The sequence below is a fragment of the Macaca thibetana genome, chromosome 19 (assembly GCF_024542745.1).
Source record: "Macaca thibetana thibetana isolate TM-01 chromosome 19, ASM2454274v1, whole genome shotgun sequence".
Classification (NCBI taxonomy): Eukaryota; Metazoa; Chordata; class Mammalia; order Primates; family Cercopithecidae; genus Macaca; species Macaca thibetana.
This window is the reverse complement of record NC_065596.1, coordinates 39,278,261-39,296,898: the sequence shown is the minus strand read 5'-3', so window position 1 is coordinate 39,296,898 and position 18,638 is coordinate 39,278,261. Positions and strand designations below refer to the sequence as shown.

General features: G+C 42.8%; 2 long non-coding RNA genes across 2 annotated transcripts in view; one reads left to right on the top strand and one right to left on the bottom strand.

Annotated features, from left to right (window-relative positions):
• Positions 1-206: 206 nt before the first annotated feature.
• The window catches only part of LOC126941949 (uncharacterized), a 43,480-nt gene continuing 25,048 nt past the window's right edge, over positions 207-18,638 (bottom strand). Inside the window, exon 3 of the long non-coding RNA XR_007721460.1 lies at positions 207-921. This is a non-coding gene — a long non-coding RNA (uncharacterized LOC126941949). The remainder of the gene's footprint in view (positions 922-18,638) is intronic.
• Positions 2,202-18,134, top strand: LOC126941955 (uncharacterized). The gene is made up of 5 exons (XR_007721469.1): positions 2,202-3,766; positions 5,997-6,167; positions 10,520-10,682; positions 16,743-16,855; positions 17,866-18,134. It is a non-coding gene; the product is annotated as an uncharacterized LOC126941955 (long non-coding RNA).

Below are 18,638 nucleotides of genomic sequence, written 5' to 3'. Positions count from 1 at the left end.
TCTGATAGCAATTCAAGAGCACAGTGCAGGCATCTGGTGAGGGCCTTCTTGCTGCGTCATTACATGATGGAGCACATCACATGGCAAGAGCAAGATCCTGTCAGCTCAGGTGTCTCTTCCTCTTACCAGTTCCATCATCCTGATGACTTTATCTAATCCTCATTACCTCCCAAAGGCCCCCACCTTCAAACATATTGACATAGGAATTTGGGGATTGAGTTTTTAATACACGAAATTTGGTTGACACATTCAAACCATAGCAGATGCCAAAGGTGGACATGGGGGAGTCAAATTCCCAAAAGCTGACAGAGTGGTGCTGTCACTGGTTAAGTTTGAAGGGTTTTGGGGGGCTGCCAGGTTCTTCAAAGGGAAACAGCTGTTAATGTTGCAGGGAGAGACAGGAAGATAACAGATGGGGAAATGGGCATGGTATCCATGTTGATTTCATCAGAGTCAAAGGCAGTCTGAAGAGGATCTGCTTACTATAGTGGAAGTGACTGCAGAAGCAGTGGTAGGAGGGCCAGAAAAGATAGGGCATTGAAGAGAGTGGTTTCCTGTTGAGGCCTGTCAGGAACCCTAGATTTCAGCTGACAGGTGTTTCCTGGGTCAAAAGGCAATGTTGGAAATTCAGGTAGGGCTGTTGACCATAAAAACAGGTGGGCTGGTGGAGACTGCATTCCTTACAAGGGATATCTGCTCCATACTGGGATGGAACTGGTCAAATGGGGGAATACTCATCCTGGGTCCTAGGGGAGACCAGGAGATGAAAACCTGTGAAAAAGGATTGGTATCCATGTAGTTTATACCAAAGTACAAAGTAGGCTTGAGGTTATGTCTGCAGATTACTGGCTGTAATAGTGAAAATGCTTGAGGCACCAGTGGTGGGCTGGTCCGTGAAGATGGGCATACAGGTGGAAGAATCTGTAAGAAAAAGGGAGAAAAATCCACAATGAATTAATTTTGATTAGATGACTAGATAGATTCTGATTAGATGACTAGACTGATAGATGACTCAAATCTGCAGGAGGTAGACTTGAAGCAAAGGGCAAGGGAGATGTGGTGAGGTCAAAAGTAGAGATCTAGGCTAGGCATGGTGGCTCACACCTGTAATCTCAGCACTTTGGGAGGCCAAGGCAGGCGGATCATGAGGTCAGGAGACAGAGACCATCCTGGCCAACATGGTGAAGTCTTCCTGGGCAGGGATCTAGGCAGTAAGGATGGGACTGACCTCACAGAGAAGACTGCCTACTAAAAATACAAAAATTAGCTGGGCGTGGTGGCACACGCCTGCAGTCCCAGCTACTCTGGAGGCTGAGGCAGGAGAATCGCTTGAACCCGGGAGGTGGACGTTGCAGTGAGCCAAGATCGCACCACTGCACTCCAGCCTGGTGACAGTGTGAGACTTTGTCTCAAAAAAAAAAAAAAAAAAGTAACGGTCTGGGCTGGGTATAGTGGCTCACATCTGTAATCCCAGCACTTTGAGAGGCTGATGCACCAGGATCATTCGAAAGCAGGAGTTCCAGACCAGCCTGGGCAACATAGCGAGACTCCATCTCTACAAAAAAATAATGCCTATAGTCCTAGCTGCTCTGGCAGCTGAGGTGGGAGGATGGCTTGAGCCCAGGAGTTTGAGGCTGCAGTGAGCCATGATTGCACCACTACATTCCAGCCTGGGATGGATAAATAGTGCACTCCCTCCAAAAAAAAAAATAAATAAATAAAAATCTGCAGATGAGAGACAGAAATGGAAATGGCTTTTATTCCCATAAAGGGGAACTCCCAAAATGATATTGAACCTAAGGGGAGAAACAAGAACAGAAAGAAAAAAAAAAGGAGAGTTAGGATATGGGCATTTCATTTAACGATCTGTATATGGGGTGAGGACTAGTACAGGGGCAGAAGGGACTGGGGGCCTGGAAGACAGGACAGCCAAGTCAGTGGCTGATAACATGACAGTATCAGCAAACTACAAGGTGAAAATGGCCAAGGGTGGGGTGCCTGCTGTCCCTGCAACAAGCAGGAAGAAAGAAGGGGCAGGCTGAGGGGCACCGCACTGCTATCTGAAGGGGACTTGACTTTCTCTTCTAAGAACATGTGGTAGACTGGGGCTCTGCTTTCTTCTTCAAGCCTACATCTTCTCCAATGACTATACAAAAAAGCTTAGGAGAGGTTGGGCAGCTCACCTTGACCTCAAAAAATAGCAGCGGCAGTGGCAGCAGCAGACGAGTTGGAACTTTGTTTACAGAGTCTACAACTGGCAGACGTGGGTTGAGAGTTCCTGTTTGAAACCCTTCTTCCCTTCATCTTCTCTGTCTTCAGAGAGAACTGGACCTCCAGAAAGGTAGGAAACCCCTAGCAGCACTGCCTGAGCTGGTGTTGGCATGGCTTTTGATGAATGAGCTCATACAATATCTCTTCACTTTCTCATCTAAGGCGTCTTCCGGGGGTTGGAGTGGAGGTTTCCCTTCAATGGCCCGGGACTGCACGGGAATGAAGTTAGGACTTCCTTGTCTTGGGGATAGATCTGATGACTCACTCCCACTGCGATGGGTGGGGGCAGGGGAGCTTCTCTGATCGCGCTGGGATCACTATTTATACTCATCCTCCACCTTCACTATGCCTGGCTGCTCTCTCCTAGGGTCCTCATCTCAGTCTTCCTGGGCAGGGATCTAGATAGTAAGGATGGGACCGACCTCACAGAGGAGACTGCCTACTCAGATAGCAATGGAGGAGAGTCGGTTCGCGCCCTGGATGACAGATTGTAACTGTCCTGAGTGGCTGAGCATCTTAGAGTGAACAGCAGACAGCACCGGCTTCATGTGAGAGTCCTGCCTGGACATTGAGGATGGATCCGAAGGAGGAGCGCAGAGCCTGATGGATCAGACACCACCACCCCTTAGCGGCGACGAAACCGAGGGGTAGAGGCGCAGGATCGCGGGAGGCACTTGTCGAGCTAGGCCAAGGAGAGAGGCGCAGGGAGAGCGAGGTGATCCAGACCAGACAGGGAACCCTGTGGGGCGTGGCGGAGCCGGGGGTGAAGCTTGCAGAGGTAGTTGCCCGTGAAGAGCAGCTTGTGCGCTCTTGGATCCTTGGAGTGGAGTGGGAACTCCGAGGCGAAGTGCATCCTGTTCAGCCAGATGCCGGTGAGCGGCCGTTGGAACGCTTGGCAGAGAAAGCTTGCGCGAGCCCAGAGCGCGAAGAAATACAACAAAGGGCCAACGGGGAGGTCCAACGGTCCGAAGCCAGCTGGACTCGAGCTCACTCGGTTGCAAGCGTTAGGGTCCCAGCGGCTCCCCGCCGTTAAGTGGGGATTGTTCAGGACTGTGGAGGCTCGCTAGGCCCCTGGCCTGAGGGCGGGAGATTTGGCAACCAGTGCCCGTGGGTGCGCCCGCCCTTGCCGCTGGGGACTCTGGAGGCAGACCTTGCCCAAAGCTGGAGGCGGGATCTCCCCAGATCCTCCCACAGTAGGGAGCTGGCTCACACGGAAGGTGCCTGGGGAGGCACCGGGCGGTGCTGTCTCCTGACTCCGCCCAGGCAGCCCAGCCGCTGCAGCCGGCCTGGGCTAACGTGGGGAGAAGACGCCAGCGCAGGCAGGGAGCAAGAGCCCCCAGCTGCTTCCTTTCAGGCAGCCGCCACAGAGGACCCAGTTTCCCTTCTCTCCTCTCTAGGCAGGTAGCATGGGAGGATGCCGCCTCCTCCAGGAAGCTCTCTAGCGCCTCTCCGAGTCCTGGAGCCAGGCGGCACTTCTCTGTGGTCGCCTAGAAGGGTATGAACTTAGGGCATCCCCATCTGGGCTGTGAAGGTTTCTGACTTGGGGACCAGGTGCTCAGACCTTCCTGGATGTTGCTTCCCACCATATCTCTACCTGGCAGGCAGGTTCTCTTCATTTTGCAAATTTGGTAAAACAGCATTTGTAAAACTTTAGAACCTTCCTTGGCTCACACAGGTGGTAGTGGCCCTGCCAGGATTTGACCCAGGCTCTCGGATTCCAGAGTTCCTGAATTTAACCACCTGTACTGTGAAGCCGCCTTATCATGTGTGCATCGTGCATTACTTTTTTTTTTTTTTTTTTTTTGAGACGGAGTCTCGCTCTGTCGCCCAGGCTGGAGTGCAGTGGCCGGATCTCAGCTCACTGCAAGCTCCGCCTCCCGGGTTCACGCCATTCTCCTGCCTCAGCCTCCGGAGTAGCTGGGACTACAGGCGCCCACCACCTCGCCCGGCTAGTTTTTTGTATTTTTTAGTGGAGACGGGGTTTCACCATGTTAGCCCATGTTTGGATGGTCTCGATCTCCTGACCTCGTGATCCGCCCGTCTCGGCCTCCCAAAGTGCTGGGATTACAGGCTTGAGCCACCGCGCCCGGCCGCATTACTATTTTTTATAGCCTGTAGGGTACTTAGCACCATGCACACCTACAGTGATCACAGGCACTGCCTACTGGAAGGTCTTCTTTGGCTGGGTTCCAGTTTCCTCAGAAGATGTAGGGCAGGGAGTTCCACTTGTCAGCATAGGCCACAGGGCCTTTCTCTTCAAATGGACCCCAGCAGCCAACCACACAGCTGTCTCAGCAAACATAGAAGATGGCACATCAGGCGGGTGCAAGATTCACCCTGGCTTAACATCCTTGTGCCCCAAGGGACCAGGATCTCCCGTAATAATTCCACAGAACAGATTTCAGAGTTTGGCCAAAATGGAAAACTTACCAATATTAACTTTTCTAATCCATCTCATGGGATATATCTCCATATATTTCAATCTTTTACATTTTTTCTCAGCAATGTTTTACACCAAGGGTCAGCAAATTTCAGCCCATGGGCCAAATGTGGCCCATAGCCTGTTTTATTTTCTTTTTTCTTTTTATTTTTGAGGGGGAGTCTCGCTCTGTCACCCAGGCTGGAGTGCAGTGGCATGATCTTGGCTCACTGCAACCTCCACCCACCCCCGAGTTCAAGTGATTCTCTTGCTTCAGCTTCCTGAGTAGCTGAGATTACAGGCGCCCGTGACCATGCCCGGCTACTTTTTGTATTTTAGCAGAGACGGGTTTTACCATGTTGGTCAGGCTGGTCTCAAACTCCTGACCTCAAATGATCCGCCCGCCTTGGCCTCCCAAAGTGCTGGGATTAAGAGTGTGAGCCACCATGCCCCACTCACAGCCTGTTTTTATAAGGCCAGTTAGCTAAGAATGATGTTTTTGGTTTTTTTTTTTTTTTTTTTTTTTTTTTTTTGAGACGGAGTCTCGCTCTGTCGCCCAGGCTGGAGTGCAGTGGCCAGATCTCGGCTCACTGCAAGCTCTGCCTCCCGGGTTCACGCCATTCTCCTGCCTCAGCCTCCTGAGTAGCTGGGACTACAGGCGCCCGCCACCTCGCCCGGCTAGTTTTTTGTATTTTTTAGTAGAGACGGGGTTTCACCGTGTCAGCCAGGATGGTCTCGATCTCCTGACCTCGTGATCCGCCCGTCTCGGCCTCCCAAAGTGCTGGGATTACAGGCTTGAGCCACCGCGCCCGGCAGAATGATGTTAATGTCTTTAAAAGGTCTTTAAAAACAACAGAAAATTCCAGAGAATATGTGACAGAGATCATACGCGACCTATAAAACCTATATTATTTACTCCCTGGCCCTTTATGGAGAAAGTTTGCAGCTACTCTTTTGTAGTTTTCTGTGTATAGGTCTTACTTGGCTTTTGCTGATTTATCCCTAAGTATGTTATGGGATTTGCAAATGTTATTTTCAAATAGTTCATTGGTAGAACACTGAAAATGCATTAAATATGTATGTATATATATAGTACTTGTATACACACATACATATATACACACACACCTTATATTATTGGGATCTTGCTAAATTCATTGTTTATTTTTGGTAGATTTTTTTTTTTTTGTGCAGATTCCTTTGGGGTTTCTACATATATTTTCCATGCATCATGTATGAAGTCAGTTTTACTTCTGTTTCAACCTCCATGCCTTTTATTTATTTCTCTTATCTTCTACGTTTGCAGAGACCAACAACTGTCAGCACAGCAAAACTGAGCATTTCATTTCTAACCGAGCTTTGCAGCTACCTACACAGTTTTGTGTGGCATCTCCTCCTGGGGACAAGGACATGAGATGACGGGTGCAGGATCTATCCTGGCTTAAAAGCCTTATCCCCATGGACACCAATATCTCTGGTAATAATTTCATAGACAACTTTCAGGGTCCTAGTTGAAATGGATGACTTACCTTTCTTAAACGTCATCTTAAGTGGATGACTTAACTTTTTCCACTCCACTATCATGGTATGCATTTTGTGTGTGTGTGTGTACATATAGACATTTATATATATATATGCATATATATGTATGTACTCACATATATGTGTGTATATACATGCACGTATATATCTTTGCCTATTTATCTATCTATTGGTATGTAGTAGGATACAGCAAAAGTAATCGCTTTTTTATATGGCACCTCAGTAAATTCCCTTCTTATATCTTGTAATTTCTTTGTATATCGGGTAGTGTTTTCTACATATACAATTATGTTTTCTATGCATAAAGACACTTTTTTCTTTTTAATCTGTATGATTTTATTTTTCTTACCTTTTACAGTTACTATGATCTCCAGTAAAATGTTTAATACAAGTGGAGACAATAGATAACCTTTCCAACTCCTGATGGGAGTGGGGAGCGGGGGAAGTGCTCAGTGTGCTATTAATTTAAGGCTTTTATAGATGTGCTTTATCATGTAAAGGCTGTTCCCTCCAATTCTTTCTATACTGTGAAATTTTTTGAAAGAGGTGTTAAATTTTTTCAACCCATGTCACAAATCTGCATATGTACTCCCCTAAACCTAAAATAAAAGTTGGAAAGAAAAATAAAACTATTCCTTGAAACCCATGTTGTCATAGAAAAGATGTTTTTATAAATTAAGTAATGATTGGTTGTGAGCTATTGTGTCTGGAGTCAAAGGTGTATTAAAATTAATCTAAGAACTCTTGCCATAACTACAAAAACAAATGTGCCAGGCCACAAAAAAATACATGGTAAAAAGTTTTGTGCATCAAAAGACACTATCTAACAGAGTGAAAAGACAACCCAGGCAATTGGAAAAAATACTTGTAAATCATATATTTGAGAAGGGATTGATATTCAGAATTAAAACTTTTTTTTCAATTACTTTGTCCAAAGCTATTGAGATAATCATATGACTTTTTGTTTGTTCTCTTAATATGGTGAATTACATTTTAAACTTTGAGTGTTAGACCAACCTTACATATCTGGGACAAACCCCACTTGGTCATGCTAGGTCATTCTTTTCTATTTGGTTGAATTTAATTCCCAAAGATGTTGTGAAAGAATTTTATGTCAGCTGGGGGCAGTGGCTCACGCCTGTAATCCCAGCACTTTTGGAGGCTGAGGCGGTTGGATCACCTGAGGTCAGGAGTTCGAGACCAGCCTGACCAACATGGTGAAACCCCGTCTCTACTAAAAATACAAAAATTAACTGGGTGTGGTAGTGCATGCCTGTAGTTCCAGCTACTTGGGAGGCTGAGACAGGAGAATCGCTTGAACCTGGGAGGCAGAGGTTGCAGTGAGCTGAGATCACGCCACTGCACTCCAGCCTGGGTGACAGAGTGAGAAGAAAAAAAAAAAAAAAAAAAAAGAATTTTATGTCTATGTTCATGAGGTTTATTAATCTGTTGTATCCCTTTCTTGCTTGGTTTTTATATTAGGGTAATGTCAGTTACACAGAATGAGTCAGGAAAAATTGCTTTCTCTATTCTCTGAAAGACTATGTTTAATGCTGGTAAAACATCTTTCTTTTATGTTTCATAGAATTCACCATTAAAATCATTTAGACCTGCTGTTTTCTTTTTGGAAAGATATTTTTAGTTCCTTTTTGTTCCTTTAATATCTTTCAGATCTGCATTCATGCCCCATTTTTATTCATGATATTGGTAATTCTTGTTTTTATACTTTATTGAGATGTAGTTCACATAGCCATATAATTTACTCAAAGTGTATAATTCAATGTTTTGTAATATATTCATAGATATGTACAACCATCACCAGAGTCAATTTTAGAACCTTTTATCATCTCAAGAAAACCCTCTACTTTTCAGCTACGAGTCTATATCCTTCAACCCCTGGAAGCCACTGATCTGTTTTCTGTTTCTATGGATCCCCTGTTCCGGACATTTCATATAAATGGAACCGTATGATATATGGTCTTTTGTGTCTGGCTTTTTTCACTTGGCATAATGCTTTTAAGACTCATCCATGCTGTAGCATGGATGTTTTTATGGCCAAATATGTGTTTTTATGACCGAATAACATTCTGTTATATGGATGTACCACTTTCTTTTACCCATTTATCACTTTGGATTGTTTCTACCTTTCAGCCATTATGAATAATGCTGCAAACACTCATATACAACTTTTTGTGTGGGCATGGGTTGCTTTCATTTATCTTGGGTACATGCTTCAAAGTAGAATTACTAGGTAATACAGTAACTCTTTTTGATAGTTTGAGAAACTGACAGATTGTTTTCCAAAGTGGCTACCCCATTCAACATTCCCACCAACAGTGTTCGAGGTTCCAGGTTCAAATTTCCCCAGGTAGCCGGGCGCGGTGGCTCACGCCTGTAATCCCAGCACTTTGGGAGGCCGAGGCGGGTGGATCACAAGGTCAGCAGATCGAGACCATCCTGGCTAACACGGTGAAACCCCGTCTTTACTAAAAATACAAAAAATTAGCTGGGCGTGGTAGTGCGCGCCTGTAGTCCCAGCTACTCGGAGGCTGAGGCAGGAGAATGGTGTGAACCGGGGAGACGGAGCTTGCAGTGAGCCGAGATCGGGCCACTGCACTCCAGCCTGGGCGACAGAGCAAGACTCCGTCTCAAAAAAAAAAAAAAAAAAAAAAAAAAAAAAAAAGGCCGGGCGCGGTGGCTCAAGCCTGTAATCCCAGCACTTTGGGAGGCCGAGACGGGCGGATCACGAGGTCAGGAGATTGAGACCATCCTGGCTAACACGGTGAAACCCCGTCTCTACTAAAAAAAAAACAAAAAAACAAAAAAACAAATTTCCCCAGGTTTTTGCTTATTTGACTTTTTGATTCTAGCCATCCTAGTGGGTATGAAATGACACATCATTGTGGTTTTGATTTGTATTTCTCTAATGACTAATGTTGCTAACCATCTTTTTGTTTGCAAATTGGCCATTTGTATGTCTTCTTTGGAGAAATGTCTATTCGTATCCTTTGCTTATTTTTAAATAGGTTTTTATCTTTTATTATTGAGTTGTAAGAGTTATTTATACATTATGAATACAAGCCTCTTACCACATATATGATTTGCAAATATTTTTTTCCCATTCTATGGGTTTTATTTTCAATTTCTTGATGGTATCTTTTGAAGCACAAAAGTTATTCATTTTCATGTAGGAAAAAATTTATCTAGTTTTTCTTTTGCTTTTTATTTGCTGCCACGTCTAAGAAACCATTCCCAAAATCAATGTCATGAAGCTTTTTCTATATGTTTTCTTCTAAGAGTTTTATAGTTTTAACTCTTAATTTATGTAGTCAATTCACATTGAGTTAATTTTTGTATATGGTGCAAGGCAAAGGTCCAACTTTATTCTTTTGCATGTGACTATCCAGTTGCCCCAGCACTATTTGTTGAAAGATTACTTTTCCCTCATTGAATGGTCTTAGCACCTTTATTAAAAAATCAGTTGACCAAAGATATATGGGTTTTGCACTGGTACTAGGTCCAAAATGGTGGAGTAGAAGCAAGCTGGCTTCACTCTCACCAAGAAAACAGAAACAAATATCCAGCACAAAGATAATCACCAGCAATATCCCAGAACTCAGATGAGAGGGTCTCCTGGGCAGAAACCCCTAGCCAGCCTTCCTACCCTGCCAGGGTAGCCCCTTTGGGACTCCCTCATTCAGGATGGGCAGATCTCAAAATGTTTGCTAGGGCAAAGACACACCTGGGCTTAAGGTGCCACCTAGCACCATAAAGGAGAGAGTGACCTAATGAAAAAGATACTCAACAGATAAACTGCAAAGAATCTCTAAGCAAACATATCTAAGAAAAACAAAAACAAACCAGACAGAGAAAGCTGGAATAACTAACACATCCTTCAGTGCAAAGACATAGATGTAGATCCATAAGAAACAATAGCAGACAGGGAACGATGACCTCCCCAAAAGGACAAAGTAAAGAGCCAGTGACCAATCCTAGCAAGATGATAATAGGCAAGCTCTATGATCAGGAATTCAAAACAGCAGTTTTGATTTGATTTCCAAGATAATACCGAAAAGCAATTCAGAAATTTATCAGAGAAATGTAACAAAATGATTGAAATAATTAAAAAATCAAACAGAAGATTTATGGGTTTATTTCATGCAATTGTAGACACTCAATTCTATTTTATTGATCTATATGTCTATCCTTGTGCCAACACCACACAGTCTTGATTACCATTATATTGCAATAACTTTTGTTTTCTTTTTTGTTTTTTTTTTGAGACAGGGTCTTGCTGTGTCATCCAGGCTGGGGTGCAGTAATATGAGCATGGCTCACTGCAGCCTTGACCTCCCAGCTTCAAGCAATGCTCCCACCTTGGCCTCCCAAAGTGCTGGGATTACAGGCATGAGCCACCATGCCTGGCCCATTGCAGTAAGTTTTGAAATCAGTAAGTGTGAATTCTCCTACTTTGGTTTTCTCCTTCCTTCCTTGAATTCTCCTACTTTGGTTTTCTCCTTCCTTCCTTTCCTTCCTTTCCTTTCCTTTCCTTTCCTTCCTCCCTCCCTCCCTCCCTCCCTCCCTCCCTGCCTTCCTTCCTTCCTTCCTTCCTTCCTTCCTTCCTTCCTTCCTTTCCTTCCCTCCCTCCCTCCCTCCCTCCCTCCCTCCCTTCCTTCCTTCCTTCCTTTCCTTCCTTTCCTTCCTTCCTTCCCTCCTTCCCTCCTTCCTTCCGTCTTTTTCTTTCTCTTTCTTTTTTTATTTTTTTGAGATGGAGTCTCACTCTGTCACCCAGGCTGGAGTGCAGTGGCGTGATCTCGGCTCACTGCAACCTCGACTCCTGATTCAGGCAATTCTCCTGCCTCAGCCTCTCCAGTAGCTGGGATTATAGGCACGTGCCACCACACCTGCCTAATTTTTATATTTTTAGTAGAGATGGGGTTTCACCATGTTGGCCAGGATGGTCTCGACCTCTTGATCTTGTGATCCGCCTGCCTTGGCCTCCCAAAGTGCTGCGATTACAGGCATAAACCACCACACCTGGCCTAGTTTTTGTATTTTTAGTAGAGATGGGATTTCGCCATGTTGGTCAGGCTGGTCTCGAACTCCTGACCTCAGGTGATCTGCCCGCCTTGGCCTCCCAAAGTGCTGGAATCACAGGCGTGAGCCACCATGCCCGGCTGTTTTTCTTTTTCAAACTGTTTGGCTACTTAGGGTTCCTTGTGATTCCATATGAATTTTACAATCAGCTTATCACTTTCTACAAAGTGGTCAGCTGGGATTCTGCTAGAGTCTGCATTGAATCTGTAGATCAGTTTGGGGAATATTGTCATCTTAACAATATCAAGCCTTCTTATTCGTGAATGTGCATTCTTTTTCCTATTCTGTAGATATTTTTGACTCTCTTTAAACAATGTTTTGTAGTTTTCAGAGTACATATTGAAAATGTTTTTGTTAAATTTATTCCTAAATGTTTTATTCTTTATGTTACTGTAAATGAAATTGTTTACTTAATTTTAGTTTTGGATGATTCATTGCAAGTGTATACAAATACAATTGATTTTTATATATCAATTTATATAATACTGCTGAACTAGTTTATTAGTTCTAATAGATTTTTCATTGGATTCTTTTGGACATTTCCCACAAAATAACTCTAATCTGCAAATTTCCCTAGCTACAGACTCAAGTACAATAATAAATAAAAGTGATGAGAGTAGACATTATAATCTTGTTTTTTTGTTTTGTTTTGTTTTTTGAGACAGAGTCTTACTTTGTCACCCAGTCTGGAATGCAGTGGCATAATTACAGCTTACCACAGCCTTGACCTCCTGGGCTCAGGTGATCCTCCCACCTCAGCCTCCCAAGTAGTTGGGACTACAGGTGCCCACCACCACGCCTGGCTAATTTTTTTGTAATTTTTGTAGAGACAGGGTTTTGCCATGTTGCCCAGGCTGGTCTCGAACTCCTGGGCTCAAGCAATCTGCCTGCCTCAACCTCCCAAAGTGGTAGGATTACAGACATGAGCCACTATGCCCAGCCTATAATCTTGTTCTTAAACTTAGAGGGAAAGCATCCAACTTTAATCATTATGATGTTTGCTGTGGGTTTTTTGTACTTGCTGTTATCAGGTTGAGGAAGTTCATTTTTATTACTACTTTGTTGAGTTTTAAAAAATTATTATTATGGCCAGGCATGATGGCTCATACCTGTAATCCTAGCACTTTGGAAGGCCAAGGCCAGCAGATCACTTGAGCTCAGCAGTTTGAGACCAGCCTGGGCAACATGGCAAAACTCCATCTCTATATTGAAAAATAAAAATAATTTAAAAATTACTATTATGAAAAGATGTTGAATTTTGTGATATGCTTCTTCTGCATGTGTTGAAATGACCATATGATTTGTTTTTTGTTCTACTGATATTATGTATTACAATAGTTTATTTTTGGATGTTAAACCAACCTTGCATTGCTGGCATACATTCTTTTTATATATTGTTGGGCTTTGTTTACCAGTACTCTGTTGAGAGTTTTGCATCCATATTTATAAGAATCATATTGGCCTGTACTTTTCTCTTTTTATGATGTCTTTGTCTTGTTTTGGTATCAAGGTAATACTGGTTTCATAAAATGAGTTAACTGTCCATAAAATGAACAGTTCACAAAGAATTGGTATTAATTCTTTGTTAAATGTTTAACAAAATTCAGCCATCTGGACCTGGAAGTTTTTTTTTTTTTTAGATGGAGTCTTGCTCTGTTGCCCAGGCTGGAGTGCAGTGCAGTGGAGTGATCTTGGATCACTGCAGCCTCCGCATCCTGGGTTCAAGCGATTCTCCTTTCTCAGCCTCCTGAGTAGCTGGGACTACAGGCATGCACCACCACACCTGGCTAATTTTTTTTTTTTTTTTTGTATTTTTAGTAGAGATAGGTTTCACCATGCTGGCCAGGTTGGTCTTGAACTACTGACCTCAAGTGATCTGCCTGCCTTAGCCTCCCACAGTGCTGGGATTACAGGGATGAGTCACTGCTCCTGGCCTGGAACTGGAATGTTTTGTGGGTGGTTTTTTGATTATGAATTAATTACTCCTCACTTGTTGTATGCCTATTTAGATGATCCTATTTCTTCTCAAGTTAGCTTTCATAGTTTCTATGATTCTAGGGATTTGTCCATTTCACCCAAATTATAGAATTTCTAGGTATAAAATTATACTAGTATTCCTTTATAGTTCTTTTAATTTCTATAATGTTGGTAGTAACGTTTCCTCTTTCATTTCTGATTTTGGTAATTTGAATCTTTTCTCCTTTTATCTTGGTCAGTATAGCTAAAAGTTTGCCAATTTTTATTCAATGGCCTGATATTTTATAATTGAGTTGTAGCAGTCTTTTGTTAGACACATATTTTGCAAATATTTTTTCTTTTTTTTTTTTTTTTTTTTTTTGAGACGGAGTCATGCTCTGTCGCCCAGGCTGGAGTGCAGTGGCCGGATCTCAGCTCACTGCAAGCTCTGCCTCCCGGGTTCACGCCATTCTCCTGCCTCAGCCTCCCAAGTAGCTGGGACTACAGGCGCCCGCCACTTCGCCCGGCTAGTTTTTTGTATTTTTTAGTAGAGACGGGGTTTCACCGTGTTAGCCAGGATGGTCTCGATCTCCTGACCTCATGATCCGCCCGTCTTGGCCTCCCAAAGTGCTGGGATTACAGGCTTGAGCCACCGCGCCCAGCCGCAAATATTTTTTCTTGTTAAGGTTTACCTTTTCATTTTCTGAATTCTGCTTTTTTGAACAGTATTTTTTTTTTTAGATGGAGTCTCGCTCTGTTGCCCAGGCTGGAGTGCAATGGTGTGATCTCCGCTCATTGCAACCCCCACCTTCCAGGTTCAAGTGATTCTTCTGCCTCAGCCTCCTGAGAAGCTGGGACTACAGGCACGCACCACCATGCCCAGCTAATTTTTTTTTGTATTTTTAGTAGAGACAGGGATTCACCATGTTGGCCAGAATGGTCTCGATCTTTTGACTTTATGATCCGCCTGCCTTGGCCTCCCAAAGTGCTGGGATTACAGGCATGAGCCACCATGCCCTGCTGTTTTGTTTTGAGAGTCTCACCTTGTCTCCCAGGCTAGAGTGCAACGGTGCAATCTCGGCTCACTGCAACCTCTGCCTCCTCCCGGGTTCAAACGATTCTCCTGCCTCAGCCTCCCAAGTAGCTGGGATTACAGGTGCCTGCCACCACACCCAGCTAATTTTTGTATTTTTAGTAGAGATGGAGTTTCACCATGTTGACCAGGATGGTCTTGAATTCCTGACCCCATGGTCTGCCCACCTAGGCCTTCCAAAATGCTGGAATTACAGGTGTGAGCCACCGTGCCCGGGCTGAGTTCTCAGTTTTCTTATGGATTCTCTAGAATTCTCAATATGTACGATCATATCATCTGCAAACAGACAATTTTACATCTTTCTTTCTAATTTGGATGCCTTTTATTTATTTTACTTGCTTAATTGCTCTAGCCAGGACTTCCAGTAGTAAGTTAAATGGAAGTAGTAAGAGCAGGAGTCCTTGCCTTGTTCCTAATTTTAGAAGAAAAGCTTTTAGTTTTTCACTGTTGACTGTATGTTAGCTATGGCCTTTTCCTATTGGCCTTTACTGTGTTGAGATACATCCCGTCTAACCTAATTTGTTGAGATATTTTTTCTTACGAAACGGTGTTAAATTTCATCAAATGCCTTTTCTGCATATTCCAATTTCCAAAAGCTGATGGAGTTGTGCTGCCATTGGGTTTCAGAGCCACATAAAATGATTTTTATCCTTTATTAATACAGTAAATCACATTAATTGATTTTCATATATTGAACTATACTTGCATCTCAGGGATAAATCCCACTTAATTATGGTATCTGATTATTTTAATGTGCTGTTAAATTCAATTTGCTAATATTTTGCTAAGGATTTTCGCATCTGTGTTCATCAGGGATATTGGCCAATAGTCTTCTTTTCTTGTGCTATCTTTGGCATTGGTGTCAGGGTAGTGCTGGCCTCATAAAATGAGTTTGGAAGTGTACTCTCCTCTTCAATGTTCAATTTCCACATACACGTGAATTTTCCAGTTTCCCTTCTGGTGTTGATTTCTAGTTTCATTCCATTTGGCTCAGATAAGATACTTGATATGATCTTCTTAAATTTGTTATCTGATCTTTTCCCCTCAGCTTCAGCTGGCTCTCCTAAACTGTGAATTATCTTAGAAAAGACTGTATTTTCAGGAATTAAGTCTAGTGTTGACATAGCAGGACTTGATAGCCAGCCAGATCTAGATAAAATTGTAATTGATCTATTCCCAAGAATATTTTATGTGGGCTTGAGAATAATGTGTATTCTGTTGCTATTGAGTGAGATGTTCTGTATATGCCTGTTAGGTCTATTTGGTCTTCAGTGTTGTTTAAGTCTTCTGTTTACTAACTTCTGTTTATAATTGATCTTCTGTCTGCATGTTCTTTCCATCCATACAGAAAGTCAGGAATTGAAGTCTCCTATTATTGTCTATTTCTCCCTTTAGTCCTGTCAATATTTGCTTTATATATTTAGGTGTTCTTATGTTTGGTTCATATATATTTATAATTGTTATATTTTCCTGATGAATTGACCCATGTATCATTATATAATGTCCTTCTCTGTCTCTTACGGTAGTTTTTGACTTAAAGTCTATTTTGTCCAATATAAGTGTAGCCACCTGACGCACTTCTGGTTACTATTTGCATGGAATATCTTTTTCCATTCATTCAATTTCAAACGATGTATGTCCTTAAATCTAAAGTGAGTTTCCTGTAAACAGAATGTAGTTGGGTAATTCTTTTTTTTTTTTTTGAGATGGAGTCTTGCTCTGTCGCCCAGGCTGGAGTGCAGTGGTGCAATCTCGGCTCACTGCAAGCTCTGCTTCCCGGGTTCACGCCATTCTCCTGCCTCAGCCTCCTAGTAGCTGGGACTACAGGCGCCCGCCACCTCACCCAGCTAATTTTTTGTATTTTTAGTAGAGATGGGGTTTCACCGTGGTCTCGATCTCCTGACCTCGTGATCCGCCTGCCTCAGCCTCCCAAAGTGCTGGGATTACAGGTGTGAGCCACCGCGCCCGGCGGTAACTCTTTTTATCCATCCAGCTACTCTGTGTCTTTTGATTGAGAAATTTAATCTATTTATATTTAAAGTAACTATCGATAGGGAAGGATTTACTATTTTTTTTGTTCATTGTTGTTAGTCTAGTTCTGTTAGTTTCTGAAGAAATGATATTCTTAGTTTAGTGTTCTTACTGCTCCCATATCCCTACTAGTAACCCCTCCAATTTTACTTTTGATATATTCACCCATCACTCCTACTATATTGTAAATTTCTTTGAGGCAATAGATGCCTTTCAGCTATATGTCACTAGGCTCAAGCACAATGTCTAGTGTAGAATCAACTCTGAATAAACATTTAGTAAAATAATATGTGTAAGCTAAGTGAAATGCTTATATTTTTCTTTTCCCCCCAGCTTCAGCTGTTTCTCCTGAACTATGAATTATCTTAGGAAAGATTGTATTTTCAGGAATTAAGTCTAGTGGAGACACAGCAGGACTCCACAGACAGCTAGATTTGGATAAAATGGTAAGGACTGTAATTTGCTATTTTAGGGTTTTATACTAGAGCCAGACCAATTACTTTTCCAAATAGACCTTATCTAGGTATTTTCTTGAAAAAATAATCTTTTCTGAATTTTCCTGGAGCATGAAAACACTTCTATATAATATGTGACATCCTAGACTTAAAATTTCCAATAATCACAAAGGAGCCATGAGCTTTTTCTTCCTTTTTTTCTTCTAGACATAAGGGCCTCTATGCCATACCTATCCTCTCTAGTCAAGGTGTGAATATGTGGGGATGATTTTCTTAAGTCTAAATGAAAGAGAAAGACACAAAGGAGACATTTAATTATTTTCAAAAGACCAAATTTGTTAAGTTTGTTTCCCTTACACACATCAGGGGTGGTCTAGCCTACGACCAAATCAGAGTGATGGAAGAGAAGCAAAGAGGGAAAAGGCAAGGGAGGGTCACCCATCCCTTCCTCCTTTGAGCTTCTCTTCCTCATGGCTGCTATCCCTTACATCAAAACACAGAGATGTCAGATGTCAGCCTGTGCAGTTGTAAAGTGTGGCTATGCCACATCCTATTTGCTGAGCCACAGAACTTTGAAAAGTTACATCTGCCTCAACATAGCACCACTTATAGAAGTCAATTTTTCTTCCACAATTGAGTAAAAGAGCAAAGACATGTGAGCAGAGAGGATCAATGAACAAAAACAAGGCATTCTCTCTCTCTATATATATATACACACGATGTATATATGTATACATACACATAATGTATATGTGTGTGTATATATACATATGCACATATATATAATGTGTATGTGTGTGTGTGTTTATCAGTCTAGGAAAGAAAGAAAAGGGCCCATTGAGGCAAATGGGCCAGACAAAAGGAGGCAGCTACAGGCAGCAGGGGGTCCTGCCAGTGTAAGACGGGAGGAAAACTGACCCATAGCTTGGTTCTACCAGACTGATAGTTGAAACTGGGTGTGGTGTGGTGGATACTTACTGATCTTTTTCTTCTTTCCACAGTAGACTGCCTCAAGGCCAGTGTGTTGACTTCTCACCAGCCTCATCTGAACCCACACCCTTTAACATATATACAAAACACCCTGAAGGGTTGGGCTGCCAGCTTTCTTTAGGATAATAGAGGGCAGGTTAAGTTTGTTTGACATAACTAGAAGAGGCGGAGCCTCTTCCTAATGGAGCAAGGTCCATTTATGGCAAGTTGTGGTCCCCCACCACTACCAGCTACTTCTGGATAGCTTTTGCTTAGAGTTGATGAGATATTGTTTCTTTCACTAGAAGAAAATGAACGAGTTGGTGATCCCAAACTTCGGTCTCCAAAGGAAGCCTGGGCAGGTGACAAAGGTGCCTTAAGCAGGACTGCTGCTTCTATGCTCACGCTGGAGGTACATTTGCTCTGAAAGATGGAGCAAAAGTGCTGAAGCTTAGCACAGGATTAATGAACAAGAACAAGTCTATATTATATTACATTATATTATATTATATTATATTATATTATATTATATTTGTATAGCAATCTGGGAAAGAAAGAATGGGGCTTGTTAAGGCAAATGGGCAAGACAAAAGGGGATAGCTATAGGCAGCAAGGGGTACTGCCAGTCTAAGACTAATGGAAAACTGGCCCATAACTAGGTATTTTCTCAGTTGTGTTCACTACACCAAGTCAAAGGGCTACTTTGTCTAGATAGAGCCCAGGTATTCTGAGTGGGTGCAGGAATAGAAGTGTCTCCCGAAAAGTGTATGCATGGTGTTCTCCTGTGAGACTGTATCAGATGTGC